The 20,144-nt window shown below is 49.2% G+C and overlaps 1 protein-coding gene across 7 annotated transcripts in view; it reads left to right on the forward strand.

The window, feature by feature from the left end:
• Window positions 1-20,144, forward strand: part of LINGO1 (leucine rich repeat and Ig domain containing 1) — a 213,411-nt gene that overhangs the window by 123,390 nt on the left and 69,877 nt on the right. For 2 of the 7 annotated variants that reach the window (XR_002309906.2, XR_011491668.1), the window contains one exon: window positions 6,691-6,779. The exons of 2 other annotated variants lie outside the window; for them this stretch is intronic. The gene's annotated coding sequence lies outside the window, so the exon portion shown is untranslated. Of the gene's footprint in view, window positions 1-6,690; window positions 6,848-20,144 lie in introns of those variants that run through there. 3 more of the 7 variants (XR_011491670.1, XM_070477595.1, XM_070477599.1) reach the window with 3 other exon arrangements.

A 20,144-nucleotide genomic window follows, 5' to 3' on the forward strand; every position in this document is an offset into this window, starting at 1 on the left:
AGCAGCAGGAGTGGTGGGATGACCACTGGCATTCAGAGGGGAAGGCTTCTCGGTGTGGGGCTGATGTACTGTTGGACCTCAGGCTGGTCTTATTCCCTCTCTGGGCCTCAGATTTTACATCTGCTAAATGGGGTTAATCTTCCTTTGTGCCTCTGGGATGGGCACAAGATCGAGTTAGAGAATAGATAGGAATGTTGGTGATCTATAATGTAGTAATAATAATAATAACAACTATTATTCTGGGATAATAATATCCTTGCCTTCCCTTCACTCTCTGTAACACCCTCTTTGATCCACATAATCTAGTCCTGATTCACATGTGAGTAGAATTAAAGAACCCCATGGCTGAAAGCAACCCCCACATTTAGTGCAAATCCCTACCCAGCATATATGTTCTCCAGGCCTCTGCTTGCATGCCCCCAGGGACAGGGAGCTCACTACTATTCATGCTGAAAAGCAATCTCTCTTCCTGGAATCTTTCCTCACTGGGCCTAGCTCTACTCTTTGGGCCCATAAATGCCAATGCCAGGGACCTGAAGTCCTGACCAGGCCCTTGAGGCTTCCCCAGGGAACATGGGGTTCAGACCCACCTCTTCCTGTCAAGCCCCTGTGAACAGACCACACTTTATCCAAAATCATCTAGACAGATACATCGAGGATGAAGCATGGCTGCAGCATCTCCAGAGTTGGAGTGATTGGCTTACCCAGCCCTCGTGTGCCACTAGGATCCACAGAGGCCACAGCTCCCTGGCCACTCTTAGAGCTACTCACAGAACTCAGCCAGGGCCTAGTAACCCTCTCTTGTACACTTTGGCCCCTTCCTGGGTAAATGGAGGTCTTTGGACAGAGGATCCTGACTCCCTAATTGACCCTTCCAGGCTGGACCTCCTTTCAAAGTTCCATCCTAGTCTCTGAAGTTGAAAGTCGCTTAGTTGTGTCTGACTCTTTGTGAGTCGGACTGTAGGCCACCTGGCTCCTCTGTCCATGGGAATCTCCAGGCAAGAATACTGGAGTGAATTGCCATTCCCTTCTCCAGGGGATTTTCCTGACCCTGGGATCAAACCCAGGTCTCCTGCCTTGCAGGCAGATTCTTTACCAAGTGGGCCAATGGGGAAGCCCACATCCTAGTCTCTAGTTTCTGCCAAAAAAGGTTGTTCCAGGAAGGGCCAAGGACCAACCCTGCTGATGCCAGTGAGATCCCATCCCAGGGGCCAGTCTGCCTCATTCTCCCACTTTCTTGGATGTGGTTATATAGCTAACCACTGAGAAGCCCAGATCATAGTTTTCTGTCTCATCGACAAGGATGTACGAGGGCCTCACTTGTGGCTGGCTGGAGTGTGTGTCACTCTTTTGAGCAGCCAAGAGAGGATATGCAGTTTTCCCACAAGACTCTTTGGTCATGAAATTCTGACACTTACCATTGGCTTTCCTGGCATTCTCGGCAACACTTCCAGAATCTTGACTGGAATAGATGTAAGTTTACCTGTCTAAGCTTAAATTGACTTCTTTAGCCCTTTTTTAAACAAAAGGGGAAAGGTGCTAATAGTTATAAATGTCAGTTCTTGACATTTATCACTTCACTGAGTCTTCATCACAACGTTGAGTGGGAGGATTGTGGGATCTGAGCCTTGAGAAGCAAAGGAACTTAGCCGGGGTCCCATAGTGAGCTAGGATGAAGCCGAGACTCAAACCCTGGATGGTCTCACCTTCAAACTCTTGCTTTTCCCAGATGCTGTGCCCTGCCTCCCCAGTTCCACACCCCATGCTAGAACTTCTCAGGTTCAGCCAGCATGTTCTTTAACAAGCACGTGCTGGGGGCCTGCTCTGGACCAGCCTCTCTACACCCTCCCCTGTCCTTCCCTGTCCTGTCTTTTTGGACAGTCTTGTCTCCTGCCAGCCTGAGGGTGGGACCCAATCTCTTTCCTGCCCTGTGTGCTACATGCAGGACCAGAGAACACAGCGGGGGCTTGGAAAGAAAGATGCACCCTGGGGGGTGTGAGACTCAGTGTGTGGGGGGTGGCGGTCTTCATGGTGGCTCATCTGCTGTTATTTTTTAACAGTTATTTAAAATTTTTTCGTGGGGGGTCTGGTGGTAAAAGCAGTTCGTGTCCATGGTAGAAGATCTAGGAGTCATCCTTGATTCCTTTTTCTTACCCCCACCTCCTCACATCCAACTCATCAACCAACTGCTGATGAGCTGTGTTTGCAACAGCATATATCCTCAATCTGTCTAGTCCCTCCCTCACCCTGGCCCAAGGCACATCTCCCTGTCTTGGGCAACTGCCAGAGCCAGCCCACGGGTCCCCTGCTCCTGGGCCTGCTCCTCTTCAATCCAGTCTCCAGTCGGCAGCCCAAAGGAACTTTTCACAACGAGTAAGACGTCCCAGCACTTCCGAGGTGACTCTTCATTGCACTAGGGATGAAGACCGAAGCTTTACCTTGGCCTTCAAGGCCCAGCCTCCCTCTGTGGCCTCCTTTGCACAGTTGCCCCACCTCTGCCCATCTCATTCTAGGGGCCAAATGGCTTGTGGCTCCTCAGAAACACCAGTCTTCTTCCCCACTCTGTTTGTTGCCTTGCTCCTGCTGCTCTAGGTTGACTGAGTTCTTATTGTCCATGTGTAAATTCAGATGTGGCCTCTGCAGAAAGACATCCTCAGATCCTCCTGCTCGAGGGACCCTTGAGCCCCATCCCAGGCGCTCTCCCTCACGTGCCCAGGCTCATCTTCATCGCACTTGTCACTCTTTGGAACTATCTTGTTTCTTTATTTGCTTATCATCTGTATCCCCATCCCTGTGAGGGGCACCCCAATTAATTTCCAGCACCTATAATATAGTTGGTACATAGTAAGTGCTCATAAGTATTTGGTGACAGAATGAAAAATAACAGAAAAATGTACAGGAGAAATAGAAACACAACTGTGGATATGGTAGCAGTTAGTAATGTAATCATCATTGTGTGTGTGTGTGGTGTGTGTCTATAAGCTGAGTATCACCTGATATTTTAATTATACGTACACGTGGGAGACACACAGGGCTTTCCAGGTGGCACTAGTGGTAATGAACCCGCCTGCCAATGCAGGAGACTTAAGAGAAAAGGGTTCGATCCCTGGGTGGGGAAAATGCCCTGGAGGAGAGCATGGCAACCTGCTCTAGTGTTCTTGCCTGGAGAATCCATGGACAGAGAAGCCTGGCAGGCTACAGTCCACAGGGTGGCAAAGAGTAGGACATGACTGAAGCAACTTAGCAAACACGGGAGACACGTGTACGTGTGGGTTGTATCCACGCATAGGCATGTGCACACATACGTTTCTCTGTTCAGTAGCAGTGTGACCTCCAATGAGGTCTTTTACCTTTTGCGTGGCTCGGTTGTTGCACTTGTGGAATGGAGCTGCCTGGGGCTGGAGGCAGAAGCCTGGATGTCTTGGCCTTTTTAGGTCAGCCCTGGCCAGCGACCGTAGTGCCGCAGGCAGCTCGGTCTCTGAAGTCTGTCTGCTGTCCTGCTGTGTTGTGCCGAGGGCTCCGGGAGGTGTTTATTGAAGTCCACCTGCACACAAGGCTGCTCCTCGCTGCCCCCTGAGGTGAGGATCTCACCCAGGCAGGAGGGAGGAGTCCAGGGTCAGAAAATTGGCACGAAAGCCTGGAGACATGAGCTTGGCTGCCAGGGGCTGGATTGCGTTCACAGTCTCTTGGATGTATCAATAGCTTTAATTTTGAATAAGTTTTCATTTTTGTGTTTGTGCTTGTTTTGTAAAGAATTTTTGATACAACATTTTATTTCTTTTTTCTTTCAATTGCTACAAAAAAGCATTTCCATGCAATTAGAAAGGGAGGACACACATGCACATACACACTTGTTTGCACACATACTACTGTTTCTACTGCTCCGAGTCAACAGCTCTTCCCTCCCTGTCACCTTGCCCTTCTCCTGTGAAGACAACACTGAAACCTTGTAGACCATGTGGGAAGTAGAAGTGACCCTTTACCTCTGTGCCCTAGTTTCCTGATTCAAAAAAAAAAAATGAGTATCAGTTGCTCCTTCTTACAGCTATTGTAGAGATCACATGAGCCCACGTTTGTAAGGCACTTAGAATGTATCTGTTAAATAAGATGAGTTAATACATAAAAAGGAGAGGTCAAAAGTTAACATCCCCATCATGGCACAAAGTAACAGCTGTGGAAGTCTGTCCTTAGAGTCAGAAATCAGAGTTCAAGCCCTATTCTAGTGCTCCCTCCCCATGTCACCAGGGCTGTGGGTGGCTTATTGAAGCCTCAGCTCCTCCATCTCTAGAATGGGTGTGAACTCTGGATGTCATTATGCTGCAGTGCAGGCTGCGATAACAGATACAAGTGGGCTCAGTGAGCACAGAGCCCTGTACACCACTGCAACCCCGCCCTACCCTCATCCATTTTCCGTTTTCTTGTTCAGTATTGTTAGTAAACATTGCTCTGTGCTGCTACAAGTCTCTGTGTTTATCACTTTTAATGGCTGTGTAATATTCCATCAAACAGCAGTGTCATGATGCACTTCGTTATCTGTATTGTGGGATGTTTAGGCAGCTTCCAGCATTTTGTTGTTATTAATAACCCTGCAGTGGCCAGCTCTGTGCCCAGGGCACTTCCTCTCTGATGAATGATTTCCCCAGCAATATTCTTTGGGGTTGCTTGACTAGGGGCCTGAGGGATGGGCCAGCAGCAGTGGCTGGGAGAGATCCCTTCAAAGGTGGCCTGATACCCTGTCTTGGGAGCAGTAGCATGGTTAATGGGATAGCAAGACACTGTGTGTGACGGTGCTGATCAGGACGGGAGAACATGAGCCCAACATGAGAAGGTCAGTGGGTGCTATTGAGAGTTGGGGCTAGGAGTCCGAAGAGTTAGGTTCTAGATTTTGCCTTTGCCACTCTCTATGTGACCTTGGACAAATCCTATCTCCTCTCTGGACCTCAGTTTTCTCTGGGTTGTGACCAGGGGGGCTTTCTCAATGGCTCAGAGGGAAATAATCTGCCTGCAATGCAGGAGCCGCAGGGGACGCGGGTTCTACCCCTGGGTTGGGAAGATCCCCTGGGTTAGGAAATGGCAACCTGCTCCTGTATTCTTACCTGGAAAATTCTATGGACAGAAGAGCTGGGCGGGCTATAGTCCATGGGGTCACAAAGAGTCCAACACCACTGAGGACGCATAGCATTGGGGCCAGGGGCTAGGCAAGGGTTGGTCCAGAGCTGTACTATCGAATATGGTAGCAACTAGCCACATGTGACTATTTAGATTTAAATATAAATGAATAAAAGAAAAGAAAAAACCAGATTCTTAGTGTCTTTATCCTCATTTCAACATCCACATGTGGCTAGCAGCTATCATATCAGGCAGCACAGGTATCAAACACACCCATCATTGCAGAAAGCTCAATTCCACTGCACTGATCTAGAGATGTTTCTGGAGACCCAGTCAGCCGAGTGTTCTGTGACGCAGGATCTCGGTCATTGTGCCTTTTTTATGGAGCCAAGAAGCAAGCCAGTATCCCTTAGATCAGAGGACTCACGAAGGGATAAAGAGGCTTAGTGACTTTCCAACAGCCAGGACCTCAGGCAATGTCCTGAGTCTGAAATATCTCCACCCTTTGTCCCTCCCCAAAGGTGCCACTTGGCCTCAGAGAAGCTGGGGAAGACTGTGTTTATCACCCCCTTGAGGGGTGGCCCCCCAAAGCTGGGTCAGTGCCCAAAGGAGGTATGTGTGAAGGCAGAGTAGGCGGTTTCCTGCTTCTTCAGATGGGAAGGCACTCAGAGGTGCTACATTGCTCTCTGCCCATGCCTGGAACACTATTCATTCCCTTGGGTTGAGCACTGTCCTCTCTAGGATTCTTTAAGAAGTCCAGTGTGACAAGTCACTTCAATCTGACTCTTCAGTCAGATTTGCAATGTCTGACTCTTTGTGACCCCATGAACTGTAGCCCACCAGGCTCCTCTGTCCATGGGATACTCCAGGCAAGAATACTGGAGTGGATCACCATGCCCTCTTCCAGGGGTTCTTCTTGACCCGGGATTGAACCCTTGTCTCTTATGTCTCCTGCATTGGCCAGTGGGTTCTTTACCACTAGTGCTACCTGGGAAGCCCACAGAATACTGGAGTGAGTTGCCATTCCCTTCTCCATGGGATCTTCCTGACCCAGTGATTGAACCTGGATCTCCTGCATTGCAGGCAGATTGTTTACCATCTGAACCACCAGGGAAGCCACTTGGATGTCCAGACCAGCGATCAAAGAGGATAGCTGCCTCGCTCACCTTTGTCCTGTTCTGGCTACCTCAGGCCCTGGGCCCGGTTCTGGACACTCACTGGGAGAGGAACTGTGAGAAATGAGTCCACAGTCCTGAGGGGGACGCTCCCCTGCCCTCCGCCTGCCACCAGGCACATACAGTCTGGCACTAGCACATGGATTCCAGCCATGCCTGCGCACCCCTCCCCCATCCTCCCTTCTCTTCAGAGGGAAGGGCTCCTACAGATGCTCTTCGGCAGCCTGGAGGCACTCTGGGTGAGGGCGCAGTAAAGGGTAAGTGAGGTACAGAGGTGAGGAAGTGAAGACAGACTTGGCAGACTCGCCTCCCCTTGGGAAAGCGTGACCGCTGTCTGCCTGACGCCCTGTGCCCCTGTGTCCCCATGTGAACCATACGGCTCATTCTTGCTTTTCCTCTTTTCTAGGGGCTCCACAGCCATGTCCTGGTTGTGCTGAGCCTGCCTCCTGCCAGCATTTCGGGGCTCTGTCCCTGCCCAGCTCCTGGACCCACTCCCCAGCCTATTCCTCACCCCAGCCTGCACCTCAAGCTTCAGGACTCAGTGGGGCACAGTGGTAGTCACGGTAGGTGGCACACCCACCCTGCCCATTCCCTGGCTCCTTCTCCGTCTCTGGAACTGGAAGGATACCTTTCTGAACACGGTGTCTGTGAGGATCCCTTTGGTTTCAAGTAACAAAAATCTTATTCCAATAAAATGAGATTATCAACTCATGAAACTGAAGCGTCTAGGGGTAAGTTGGGCTTCAGGCAGGGCTTGATCCAGTCACTTCAACAATGTGACCAGGAGCTGTTTTCTGTCTGTAATTCTCTGCTTCTCTTTTTTTGGTGATGGCTCCATTCCTAGTATCTTTTCACGTGATGTAATCGTTAAGATGTGTCAGCAATTTCTGGGGCTACTGGCTACCAGGTTGAAATCTGGGGTCTCGGCTAGAGATAAAGCCTGCTTTTCTGATAGAACAAATAAAAGTCCTGGAGTTAGGACTTGGGATTGATAGTACCAAGTGACTATAAATCTCTTGGGCCCTATTGGCAGCGTTAAGATAATCCTGATCCTTTAACTGGATACACAGGAAATGAGGATGGACTGGGGTAAGGGTCTGTCCTTCCCCAACCATGTGACCAGCAATGAGAGAGAAGCTTCTTTTGAGCTTCTCAAAGGAAGCTCAGAGTCCTGCTGGCAGGAAGGAGATGTCTCTGACTGGGGGAGGCAAATAATAAATGATTACTAAAGATGGAGTCTGCCCCATCCTCTTTTTCAAGGCCTAGTTTAGATCCCTCCTGCTCTAGGAAACTTTTGCTGACTGCTTTCGCCAATGGTCATTTCCTTTAGTTCATGCTCAAGCTCTGCCCTTTTTATAGATGGAAAGACCAAGGTCTGGTGTGCATTTCCGTATGAATACTCTGTTTGTTATGACCTTAGTGCTGAAATGTGTTGCTCTCTTTGTCTTGGCTGCTAGGAAGCTCATAGCTGGTTTGTGGCCCCTTTCTGATAAGTGCTCGGGTTGCTGGGGCATGTTGCTCAGCAGCCTTGCCTTTGGCTTCCTCTTCTTTTCTCGCACATCTTTCCCTTGTTCTGATTTCTTCTGTTATTTTTCAGCTTGTGCTGTTCTTAGCAACCTCAAACTCTTTTAGAAGGAGGTGGGGTATAAATAACCAAGAGTGGCTGTAAATGAAGCATTCAGCGCTGACAGTATCCAAATTCTAGGCCTTTTCCTTTCTAGAGGTAGTTGGGAGGAGCGTCTCCCCATGCCCAGGGCTAAGCCTGTCCTCAGGGAGACACCAAAGCCTGACCACAGTAGCCCCAGTACACTGCCCACCTTGCCCTCTGTAGGTTGAGAATGGCATTGTTCTGCTTCCCATCCCCTTCCCTCCCAACTCCCCATCTTATCAGAAGCTAATGAAAGAGGCTGGGAAACCCAATCCTCTGGTAATTAAATTTACTTAACGGGTATTCAAGTGGAGTAATGAGAAGTTTAATGCAGTGATTAGATTTTTCTTTAATTAATTAAAATGAGAACCATGTGTCTTTCCTGCAAACCAACTTGACCCTCTGCTTGGGAGTAGCAGGCAGAGGGAGCGGAGGGTTTGGCTGGGTGGGTGGGACTGCTGAGGGGTGGGGCAGCCTCCTGCCAAACTCTGACGCCCACTCAGGCCAGTCTGTGATTCAGCTCCCATTTCTGAGCCCCGTGAGTGCCAGACCTGGCTTAAACCTGAGTCGCCCAGGGCCGGGAGATCTGGCAGTCCCAACGCCCAGCTAAAAACTGTTCAGGATGGAGGTTTCAGAGGAGGGTCAGCAAGACTGACTTAAAGCAAGGAGCACAAAGCAGGATTTCAGGCGCTGTGACAGGAGGAACTGTTTGGATGGCACATCTCATTGCCATGTGCCAGCCAACACCTTTGCCTGCTTGTTCAGCCAGACCCAGATTTACCTCCACTGGCACCGGATCATCTGGGCTAATAGAGTGGAACACTGGGGTGGCTAATAGAAAAACCTGAGCTAACCCACAAACCACTTTTCCTTGGCTTGGGAACACATTCAGGCCAGAAGGCTGACGGTCCTTGCTGTGTTTCTGAAGGCCAGTTAGGGATGCAAGGAAGCACTTCCCACCTTGAGCTCCTTCTGTGGGAGTCAGGTGGTGGCGGCTGGCCACAATGAGAATGGGTTGCCTCCACTCCAGGGATGCCTGGAGTGGAGCATAGGTCAGGCCTTGCCTGGGTAGTGCGTGGGCAGAGTGGGGACTCAAGACAGCCCCCAGCACCCCAGGGGCAGGAGAAGTTGTTTTCAAAGCAGGGGATAAGGCTGGGAGAAGTCCTGAGCCCTTCATGATAGAGGGCAGAAAACTTCCTTCACTGCACCCTGACCCCAGCCCCTCACTGAGCCCTGATCCTGGACAGACTGAACCCTAACCCCAGCCCCACACGGAGCCCTGATCCCAAAAGACCGAACTTTGACCCTAGCCCCACTGAGTCCTGATCCTGGACAGACTGAACCCTGACCTCAGCCCCGCAGTGTGAGCCCAGATCCCAGAAGACTGAACTTTGACCCCAGCCCCACTGAGCCCTGATCCCGGACAGACTGAACTGTGGTCCCACACTGAGCTCTCCCCGAGTCCCACGTGGAGCCCAGCACTGTCATGAATATTCAATAGAGCAACAGGTGCTGGTGGGAGGGGTGAATGGTCCTGCTTGTTCATCCCCACTGCTAGCTCTGCTGCCTGTGGGCAGGACTCCCGTGCCAGACCCCACACTCTGCAACGGCCAAGATGAATCAGATGTAGTTCCTGCCCACGGGGCTGGTGGGGGAAGTGACAAGCCAACAGCGACAGCCGAGTGATCAGAGTCGAGGAGGGCCTCACTTAGAGAGTTCTTCTGGCAGCAGGTGGGTGGGGGCAGTGCTGTGGGTGGGCCAGTGGGGAGGCTAAGACGGGGTCCCTGTGGGCGATGAGGAGGATGGCACCCATGGGGGTCTTGGGGGTGCCCGGGGGTGAGTGATTCTCCCTCACTCCCAGAGCTGGCTGAGACTCCCCCAGGCCCTGCGCAGCTCCTGGTGAACCAAAGGGCTCACCTATGAGGCAGGTTGCTCGTGTGCTGGGCCCCAGGGTAAAAATGTTACTTACAAGGAAAGCATATTTATTCATCTCATAGAAGAGGAAATGGAGCCATGCAGGGACTTGCCTAGTGGCATTCAGCCTGAAATAGCCCAGTGGGGCATGACCCCAGGTCTCACCTGCCTCCAAGGTCTTACCTGCCTCCCAGCCCACCCACTGCTGTTTCCATCGTTCCCAGGAGTGAACTTGCCCTGGGAGGGTGGAGCTCCTCTTCTTCCAGCTTCTCCACCCCCAACTGAATGAATATGCCCTGGGCTCTGGTGGGGGCTGCGGGCCTTGGAGTAGGGGGTGTGAGGAAGACCTTGGCTGGCTGGGGGACTAGCCCAGGAAGGAGCGTATTCTGCTTCCTTCATCCCCCACCCTCCCCTCTCTGGGTCCCACCTCTCTGGGTTTCCACACCTCCCCACAGTCACCTCTGGCCCATTTCCCTCCTTCCATGGCTCAGCCCCTTCTGAATAACCAGGTCTAGGGAAACCACCCAACCTGTCACCTACCCCCCCAACATGAGGAGATTGAGGGCTTGAGAGGGGTAGAGAGACCTGCTCAACATTGTGAGGCTCTGCCTCTCACATCTCTTTAAGAAAGCATAGAGTCTGAAATCACATCGCCTGGAGTTTACACTTTAAACACAAGGCTAGTATTTGAGTACTTTTGCTGGGCTGGGGTGCCTTGAGGGGCATATGCCCACACCAGTTCTCATCACAAAGGCCGATGCCCCCAGGGAGCCGCCTCTGTCTCCTCTGGCACGGTGCCCCCACCAGACGTGTTCCTCCGCCTCCCAAGGTTCAAGGTGCTGCAAACCACCGTCTTGTTTAATTCTCTCAATGATCCTGGAAGTTGCATGATTTTCTATAGGTGAGGGCACCGAGGTGGGGAACTAGGCCACTGTCCTGAGCTGACAGCGGACGTGGATTTGCCTGACAGGTTCCGGTCCTGGGCAGTCCACGTGCTTGATTGCCCCTTCCTTGCTGTGGGCAGCTGCTCCCTCCGAGGGCCCCAGCATCTCGCACCCCCACTCCACGGCTGCTTCCCAACTTATCTTGTTTTCCAGCCAAAACCAGTGACTCTTCCCCAGAGTTCTCCTCACTTGCCCCCCTCCAGCCCTTGCTTAAGCTGTTCCAGCCCCCTGGAGTTCCCTTCCCCCCTCCACCTGCCCAGATTCTCCTTCGTCTTTTGGGGCTGGACCCAGATGCCACTTCACGGAGACCCCCATCTGCTTTGTCCTGATCAGAAACCAGGCCCCTGCTCCTCTGAGCATCATCCCACTGTCCCCCTCTCTGGCTCCTGGCTTCCATGTGTCTGACTTCACAGCACGTGGAGGGCAGAGCAGTCTCCTGGCCCCTGGCTTCCCTGGCCCGTGACCCCTCGGGCCTGGCACACAGTAGGTGTGCAGGAAGTAGCTTGGGTCCTCGCCTCAGGAGGGGCTGCACCTCCACAAACCGTGCCATTCCTCAGCAGCCCCGGGTCAGCTGGCCTCCAGCTGAACTGGTCCCAGCCCACTGGGGAGACCAGCTGCTTCCTTGAGCCCTGGATGGTTGAGGTTGGGAGCTGGCTCGTCACCCCAGCAGGCCTCCTTGTGTACGCTTACCCGCCCAGGTTCTGGGGGCAGGAACAAGGCAACGCCCCCACCTCACCCACCCACCAACTCGGGGCTCCTAGGCAAGTCTGGGAGCCTGGAAGGTATAGGTCCTGTGTGCTGAGTGCTGGCAGAAGGCTTCACGCATGCTCTGCCTGGGACCGCCACTCACTGGCTCTGTTGATTGCTGGGCTGTGTGACTTTGAGCAAGTTGGGTAACGCCTCTGTGCCTCAGATTCCTTATACATTAAATAAGGTGATGACAGACCTTCCTAGGATTGCTGCGAGGATTGAAGGGGTCAGTACGGGGTAAAGCACACAGCACAGCCCCGACACAGACACACAGGTGCTCCTTGGATGCTGGCTGTCACCGCTGCTGGGAGAGTGGAGGCAGGGTGGGGGGGAGTGTTCAAGGAGAGTTTCCAGAAGGTGACGATAGGTGAGGAACCACCTGAAAGATGAGGCGTGGAAGGCAGGAAAGGACACTGTGGGAAGATGGAACCGTAGGGACAAAGGCTTAGTTTGGGGAATTGAAAGGGAGCGTAGGAGACCCCGGGCTGGTGGCACACAAGGGCGGTGTCCTGGACTTTAGCCGCCGCCTAGGGAGTGTGGACTTTGACTTACAGCCCCTGAGAGGCTATGGACGGGGTATCTTTTTTCTTTTCTCGTCTTAACCACAAAAGCAATATCTGCTCCTGTAAAAACTGAAACAATATAGAAGTGCGTCCTGTGAAGAAATTTCCTTCTTTGCCCTTAAATCTCCTTCTGTGGAGGTCCTACTGTTGTTGATCTGGTGTGCTTCCTTCTAGAACTTTTTCTGTGCCTTTATAAATATATTTATTGTGTGTTATCTTTAAAAAAAGAGAAGGAATGAATCATATTATGCACATTACTCTACGACTTCCATTTTTCATTTCCCAGTATGCTGTGGGCATCTGTCAGTGTCACGGAATACAGATCCCCCGTGTTCTTTTTAATCGTTGCCTAATATTCCATTGTTTGGCTGTAACGAAATTTATGTAACTAGGCCTGGGTTGATGGATATTTAGGTTGCCTTCAATTTTTCACTCTTGCAAATAATGCTTCAGTGAACATCCTTGTATATATATCTTGGCTGACACGTGTAAGCCTTTCTGTAGGATAGGCTTCTAGGTGTGGAGTTGCCCTGGCTCAGGGTATGCTTATTAAATTTTAATAGGTACTGTCACATTGCTCTTCCAAAAGGTTGGGCTAGTTTTTGCTTCCACCCTTGATATCTGTGGGGAGCCATTTCCCCAGCCGCCCTCCGCACTGAACATTATCAAGCTTTTTAATTTTCACCAGTCCAGGAAAACATCTCACTGTGGTTTCAACACTCACTTTCCTTCTCCCCAACGAGGCTGAGCAACTTTTCATGTGGTTACTGGCCATTTGTATTTTCTTCTCTGTGAATTGACTGTTCATATCCGCTGCCTATTTTTCTTTTCTTTTTGCCTTTTTCTTATGGGTATGAAGGAGCTTTTAGTATGTTAGGGATTTAAAAACTTTTGTCTGTTATGTGTGTTAGAAATATTTCCCCTAGTCTGCCATTTATCTTTTTAACTTTGTTTATGGTATCTCTGGCCATAGAGACGCTTTAGATCTTTATTCAGGCAACTCTGTCAGGCTTCTCTTTAGGGCTTTATGTGAAACTCAGAAGTTTTGCATCCTGCTTGGTTAGGCTTCTTGGGAGGGTTTTAAGTGGAGCACGGGTGAGGTCAAATTTGTGACTGGGAAAGGTAATTCTGGTTGCCACTGTGTGGAGTGTGGGTGGAGGGGGGACTGCACACTGGCTGCAGTGGGGGTGAGGGAGAACTGGGAGAAGATGTGATTGAGAAATATTCAGGCATTGGCTGACTGTGGTGAGGGAATGTGAGGGTGGGAGAGGGGAAGAAAGGACTCACGAGTGATGTCTGGGTATTTGGCTGGAGACCATGTGGCTGATGCTGCCACCAGCCTGAGTTAAGGACAGGAGAGGGAGGGAAATATGTGCACATGCACATGAGTGCTCATCTTGGCAGGGACACATGTGCACACGAGTACATACATGACTGGGACATGCGTGCACATGAGTATACACACACACATATACATGTGTACACATAAGTACATACATGCCCGTGTACATGCTTGGAAGTTCTAGAGATGGGCATATCTGTGCTCTGGCACCATGGCAGGGAGTATGGGGGTGTGTCCGCTTTTTGTGGCATTTTTGTTCTCTACCAAGTATTGTACAAGGCAACACACATACACACAGACACAGAGAAACACACACATACTCACATGTGCTCTGTAATCTCTACTGTCATATGAAGTACATTTTATAGGTAAGGAACAAGTCTCAGTGTAAATAGCTCGCTCAAGGTCACGAGCTAGTGGCAGAAAGTGGATTTTTTGGACTACTTGGATCTGACCACCCACAGACAGAATTCCTGCCAGTGGCACTGAGGAGCTCTTCATTCATGTCTAACCTGGCCAACCCAGCTTCATCAGGGACTCTTAGGATGAGTGCTACAACCTGATTGCCTGGGTTTGACACCTAGCCCCATTCCAAATAAGGCAAGTTACTGCCCTTCTCTGGGCCTTGATTTCCCCATCCTGAAGATATAGGCAGCGGGACTTTCTGGTGTCCAGTGGCTAAGATGCCATACTCCCAATGCAGGGGGGCCTAGGTTCGATCCCTGGTCAGGGAACTAGATCCCATATGCTACAACTAAAGATACCGCATGTCACAACAAAGATTGAAGACCCCACGTGCTACAACTAAGACCTGGTGCAGCCAGATAAATGAATATTTTTTTTAATTACTAAAAGAAATGCAGACAGTGACAGTGCCCATCTCCTAGGGTGCTGGTGGGCATCGGATGTGTTAGCAAGTGGGAAGTACCTACCACAGCGAGGGCTGAGCTCTCGGGGAGGCTGACTGTGGTGACGGGGACGAGACGTGGATGTCCGTGCCCTTTACCCCCACCCGTCCCCCCATCCTCCCTCTGCCTGCCACTTCTCTGCTGTGTGCCAGCTCTCCCTCCATTCCCCACAGGAACATCTCTCAGTATTTGCCTTTGAAACTTTGTCCTCTGTTTTCAGCCCCCAAACCCTTAGCAGACAGTGAATTAAAGCCCAGTCAGTCAGCAAAAACCATTCAGGGGGAAACGATTCATGTTGTTCTCAGGGAATCCTCCCCCAAGCAGTTCTAGTCAGGCATTTTCCATGAGCCAGTGCATCCATCTCAACATTGCCTGGGCCTCTGGGTACCAGACCATAACGTCCAAGCCTAAAACACCTTCGTCCCTGAGTGGGGATGTTCGAGTGTACTTTTGAGCCAGGGGTCTGAGCTGACCCCACCTCAGCCAAATCTCTACTCTAACCACAAGCTGTTGCTGGCGCCCTGACCCCAGGATGAGTAATTCTCAGCATCATTGGTCAGGAAACTTGCCTGCAGGAAACAAAAGGAGAAAGCACAGCAAATTCTGGGCATGGTTCCTTACCGCTGGTATGTCTAAGCAAATCCTGTGGTCATCAGGGTGGGGGCAAAGTATGCAAACTGGGTTAAAACCTCGGGTCTGCACCCAATTTAAATTTTCTCCTAAGCCAAAAAGCTCACCAAAATCACCAAAGTTATCATTATGGATTTCATCATCAAAATAAGCCCCCAAGTAAATAAATGCTTGTGGTAAAGAATGGAACAGTTATTGCCGTTTCTTTGTAGGGTTTAGTTTTCAGTTATATTGTATCAGTCACACCCTTTTTTTTTTAAATTATTTTTTTTTCATTTATTTTTATTAGTTGGAGGCTAATTACTTTACAACATTGTAGTGGTTTTTGTCATACATTGACATGAATCAGCCATGGATTTACATGTATTCCCCATCCCAATCCCCCCTCCCACCTCCCTCTCTACCCGATCCCTCTGGGTCTTCCCAGTGCACCAGGCCGGAGCACTTGTCTACAGAGTAAGTAAGCCAGAAAGATAAAGACCATTACAGTATACTAACACATATATATGGAATTTAGAAAGATGGTAATGATAACCCTATATGCAAAACAGTCACACCCTTTTATTCTTAACCAAAAAGATGGCAAAACTCGCTTCAGTCTTTCCCAGAGACCAGCTACACCAAAAACTGCAGGCCCCCAACTCCAAAGCCTCCAAGAGAGGATTCTTCATGACTGCTCCTTTGGAAGCCCCAGTCCCCAGGTCCCCAGGTTCCACAGATCCTGCCTTTGCTCCAGGGGCTTCTTCACTTTAAACAACCCCACCCCTGCCTCTGACCCAAGTCCCCACCCCCAGCCCACCCCAGTACCTCTGTAGGGTGCCATGCAATGCTGCAGTTTTCATCTACCCTGGCGTCAGTTCAGAACCACAGGCCTTTGGCTGCACACATTCAAGTATTGACACCAGCACCCAGCACTCATTCTCAAGAAGAGTCTTTTTAATGGCCTCAAAGAAGCTGTATTGTTCCAATTTGGGGTGAGTGTGAGTAGCAGAGGCAGAGTATTTTATGGCAGCCAAATCTTACTTCTTGGAAGATGCGAGAAGTCACAGGGACCCTATATAAACTAAGGGATTTCCCCCAGGTCCTCTACCGGCCTCCTGCTGTCCTCTTGAAGGGCTGCCTCCTCCCCCTGTTCCCTGTGTTGTCCCACAGGAGTCCACATCGTTTAAGGTGATAATTGCCGAAGTAGAGTTCCAATAAGTTCAAAACATAAACCTACAATTAAACCTGCCGCGCATTGTTGTTTGTGGCTTCAAGGTCCTGGTTGAGATTTCCTGCCCTCTCTCCCACCCCAAATTGTCCATCCAGGACAAACCAGCTTGGAGTTCAGGGGCCTTTCTGGGAGCTTGTCCCAGGCCTGAGTCAGGGATAAAACTCAAGATGTATCAGCCTTTGTTCTAAAGTCAAGTTCAAGTCCTCGAATGTGGGCCAAGGCCCTCACTGTCATAAAGATGCTCCCAGCTGACTCAGCTCCCACCTCCCTTCTCCAGGTGGGGACTGTCCTGTTAGTGGATCCTGTGGAAGGGCCTGGAACTGCCCCCGTTTCCCTTGTAAATGCAGGGAACCCTTCAACTTGGGAACTGAAGTCATTCCATCTCTCACGGGAATCCTAGTTATTTTGGGGCTCCCAAATGGAGCTTAGTTCTGTCACCCAGAAAGTCATCCAAACATGTTCTTAAACCATATGCCCCCATGTGGCTGGTGGGGATGTAGGAAGGGTAGTGAAGTGCTGCACTAATAAGCTCTCTCTGAACTCTCAGTGATTTAATGCCATAGTCCCCAGCCTTTTTGACACCAGGGACCACTTTCAAGGAAAACAACTTTTCTACTGGGGTGATCCAAGCACATTACATTTACTGTGCACTCTCTTTCTGTTGTTATTACATCAGCTCCAACTCAGATCACCAGGCATTAGATCCTGGAGGTTGGGGACTCCTGATTAAATGTGACAAGGCTCCCTTCTTCTTTTACCATATGAATTCACACTACAGGACCAACATGGGAGGTGGAGAGGGTGGCAGAAGCTGGTCCATTTAGTCACACGGGGACCCAGGCTGAAGCTCCACCATATGGTAGCTGCCCCCTGGAACTCATAGCCTTCTTTGGCCACAGCGGCAAAGAAGGGAAAATGGTAGAGATGCACACAGGCTCCTAAATGCATTGGGGCAGAGGTGACACATCATTTTTGTTCACAGCCCACTGGCTAGAACTTCTCACATGGCCTCAACTACCTGTAAAGGGGCTGAGGAAATGGGACATGTTGGGGGGAGGGCATGGAGGAAATATGCCAGACATTCAGTGAGCAGTGAGAAGCGAAGTCTGGACAAAGGGTTTTGTGGGATGTTCTCAGAGCAAGGGTTTCTGAACTGCCGAGGCCATGACTTCCTGTTCATTCTCTCCAGCTGGGGAGGCCCCGAGTGTGTGGGAGGCAGTGGTGGGAAAAGCTTTGAGGAGAAGTCCCTGTAAAAGAATAAGCCCCCTGGCAGGCCTGGACCCTTCACCACCAGGCTCCAGGTTTGACTCAACCTCACCCCGCTTGTCCCTATTGGTTGCTTGCAATACCAACATAAAACAAATTTTTTAGGAGGAGAGGTAGAATCGAGAGTGAGAATGAATTCAGCTTTGGAGGGGAACTATCAGGAGGTAGCATCTAGAAGCCCGTGTCTTTGTTTAGGCAAAATACCTGAGAAACTGGGTGGCTTATAAACAACTGTGGTTTACGTCTTACAGCCTGCAGGGTGGAAGTCCAAGATCAGGGTGCTGGCAGATTCGGCGTCTGGTGAGGGCCGGCTTCCTGGTTCATCGATGCCCTCTTCTCACTGCGTGCCCATATGGCACAAGGGATGAGAGAGCTCTCGGGGGTCTCTTCTGTAAGGGCGCTAATCCTGTTCATGAGGGCTGCACTCTCAGACCTAATCACCTCCCCAAAGCTGCACCTCCTGATACCATCACATTGGGGATTAGGGTTCAGCTATGAATTTTGAAAGGGACACAGATACTCAGTCTATGGCACGCTGGACTGAAGTTGTCCTTCTTCCACATTTTCATTCCTTCAGTGAATGTGGCTGCCATGGGCCATGTAGTGTATTGATCATGACTCCAGCCACCTGAGAGTGAAGCTCTGCTCAGCGCCTTGTTAGCTCTGGGTTAGTTACTTCTGTCTATCTCTGTTTTCTCCTCTTTAAAGTGGGGATACCACCTGTCTCTCAGGGCGCTTGTGAAGATTAAATGAGTTAGTATCTGTCGAACACTCAGAATAGTGCTGGGCGTACGATCAGGACTTTGTAAGTGCAACATCATCACCATTATCCACTACCAGGTACCGTTCTAGATATTGGGGGAGCAGCTCTCATGGTTCCTCCTCTCACATATGATGGGGGAAATGGAAAATAAACAGAAATAATTAAATCAAGATGTACTTGCAGATAGTGATGGTACTAAAACAAAAGTCAGGTACATTTAAAAAAAATCACTCATCTTCATGAGTCAGTAGGGAAATGCAAATCAAAATGACAATGAGAGTTAAAGCAATTCTACAAATGTCCTCAATAAACTTGGATTTGATAGCCACCTCCCCCCCCCAAAATGAGATACCATTGCTTATCTCTAACATTGACTTTTACAAAATTGACAGTAGTAAATGCTGATGAGGGTACAGAGTAACTGAAACTCTCATATGTTGCCAGTGGGAATGAAAAATGGTACAGTCACTTTAGGAAAAAGTCTGGCTATTTTTTATAAAGTTAAAAATATGCTTACTGTATAACCCAAGAATCCTACCGCTAGGTATTTTCCTAAGAGAAATAGCAACTTATGTTCATGAAAAACTTGTATGTGAATATTTATAGTGGTTTTATTCATAATCACCCCAAATTGGAAAAAATCCAAATGTCCTTCAGCTGGTGAATGGATAAACAATTGAATACTACTCAGCAATAAAAAAAAAGAATGAAATTCTGATACAAGAAACAACACAGGTAAATCTCAAATGCATTATTTGGTAAATGAACAAAGCCAGACTCAGAAGGTTACATATGGATGATTCCATTTGTATGAGATTCTGGAAAAGGCAAAACTACAGAGACAGAAAACAGATCAGTGGTTATGAGAGGCAGGGATAGGGGGAGTTGGCTACAAAGGGGACAACTCATGGAGATTTTCAGATACGGACAGTTAATAGAATTGTTCTTTATCTTAATTGCAGTAGTGGTTACATGCTGTCAAAGCTCAGAACTGTGCACTAAAAAGTGTAAAGTTTGTTTCAGTTTTGTTTAGAAATAATCAATATACATCACTGTCTACATTTAAGGTGTATGGTATGATGGTTTAATTTACATATATTGTGAAATGATTACCACCCAATAGCCATCATCTCATATAGATATATAGAAAGAAAAGAAAGAAGAAAAAAGGTTTTCTTCTTGTAATAAGAACCCTTAGGATCTACTTTCTTAATAACTTTCGTGTATAACAGACTGTTAACTATAGTCGTCGTGCTGTGCTTGTCCCTGGCACATACTTAAATTGTAACTGGACGTTTGTACATTTTGACCCTGCTGTGCCATGCTAAGTTGCTTTATGCGTGTCTGACTTTGTGCGACCCCATGGACTATAGCCCACCAGGCTTCCCTGTGCATGGGATTCTCCAGGTAAGAATACTGGAGTGGGTTGCCATTTCCTCTAGGGGATCTTCCCAACCCAGGGATGGAGCCAGAGTCTCTTAAGTCTCCTGGGAAGCCCTTTTGACCAACTTCCTGCAATTCCTTCTCCACCCACCCTCTGGCTCTGGTAACCATAAGTCTGATCTCTTTTCCTAAGAGTTTAGTTTTTTATTTCTATTTTTTTACATTCTGCAATACAGTATTTGTCTTTGAGTTATTTCACTTAGCATAATGCCTTTAAGGTCCATCCATGTTGTCACAAATGGATTTCCTTATTTTTTATGACTGAATAATTTCATTATATAGATATATGTGTATATATCTCATATCTTCTTTATTCATTCATTCATTGATGGACACTTATGTTGTTTCCACATGTTGCCTGCTGTAAATAATGCTGCAGTGAACACAGAAGTGCATCTATCTTTTTGAGATAGTGTTTTCATTTCCTTTGGCTATATACCCAGAAGTGGAATTGCTGAATCACATGGTAGTTCTAT

Source organism: Odocoileus virginianus, chromosome 16 (genome assembly GCF_023699985.2).
Source record: "Odocoileus virginianus isolate 20LAN1187 ecotype Illinois chromosome 16, Ovbor_1.2, whole genome shotgun sequence".
Lineage (NCBI taxonomy): Eukaryota > Metazoa > Chordata > Mammalia > Artiodactyla > Cervidae > Odocoileus > Odocoileus virginianus.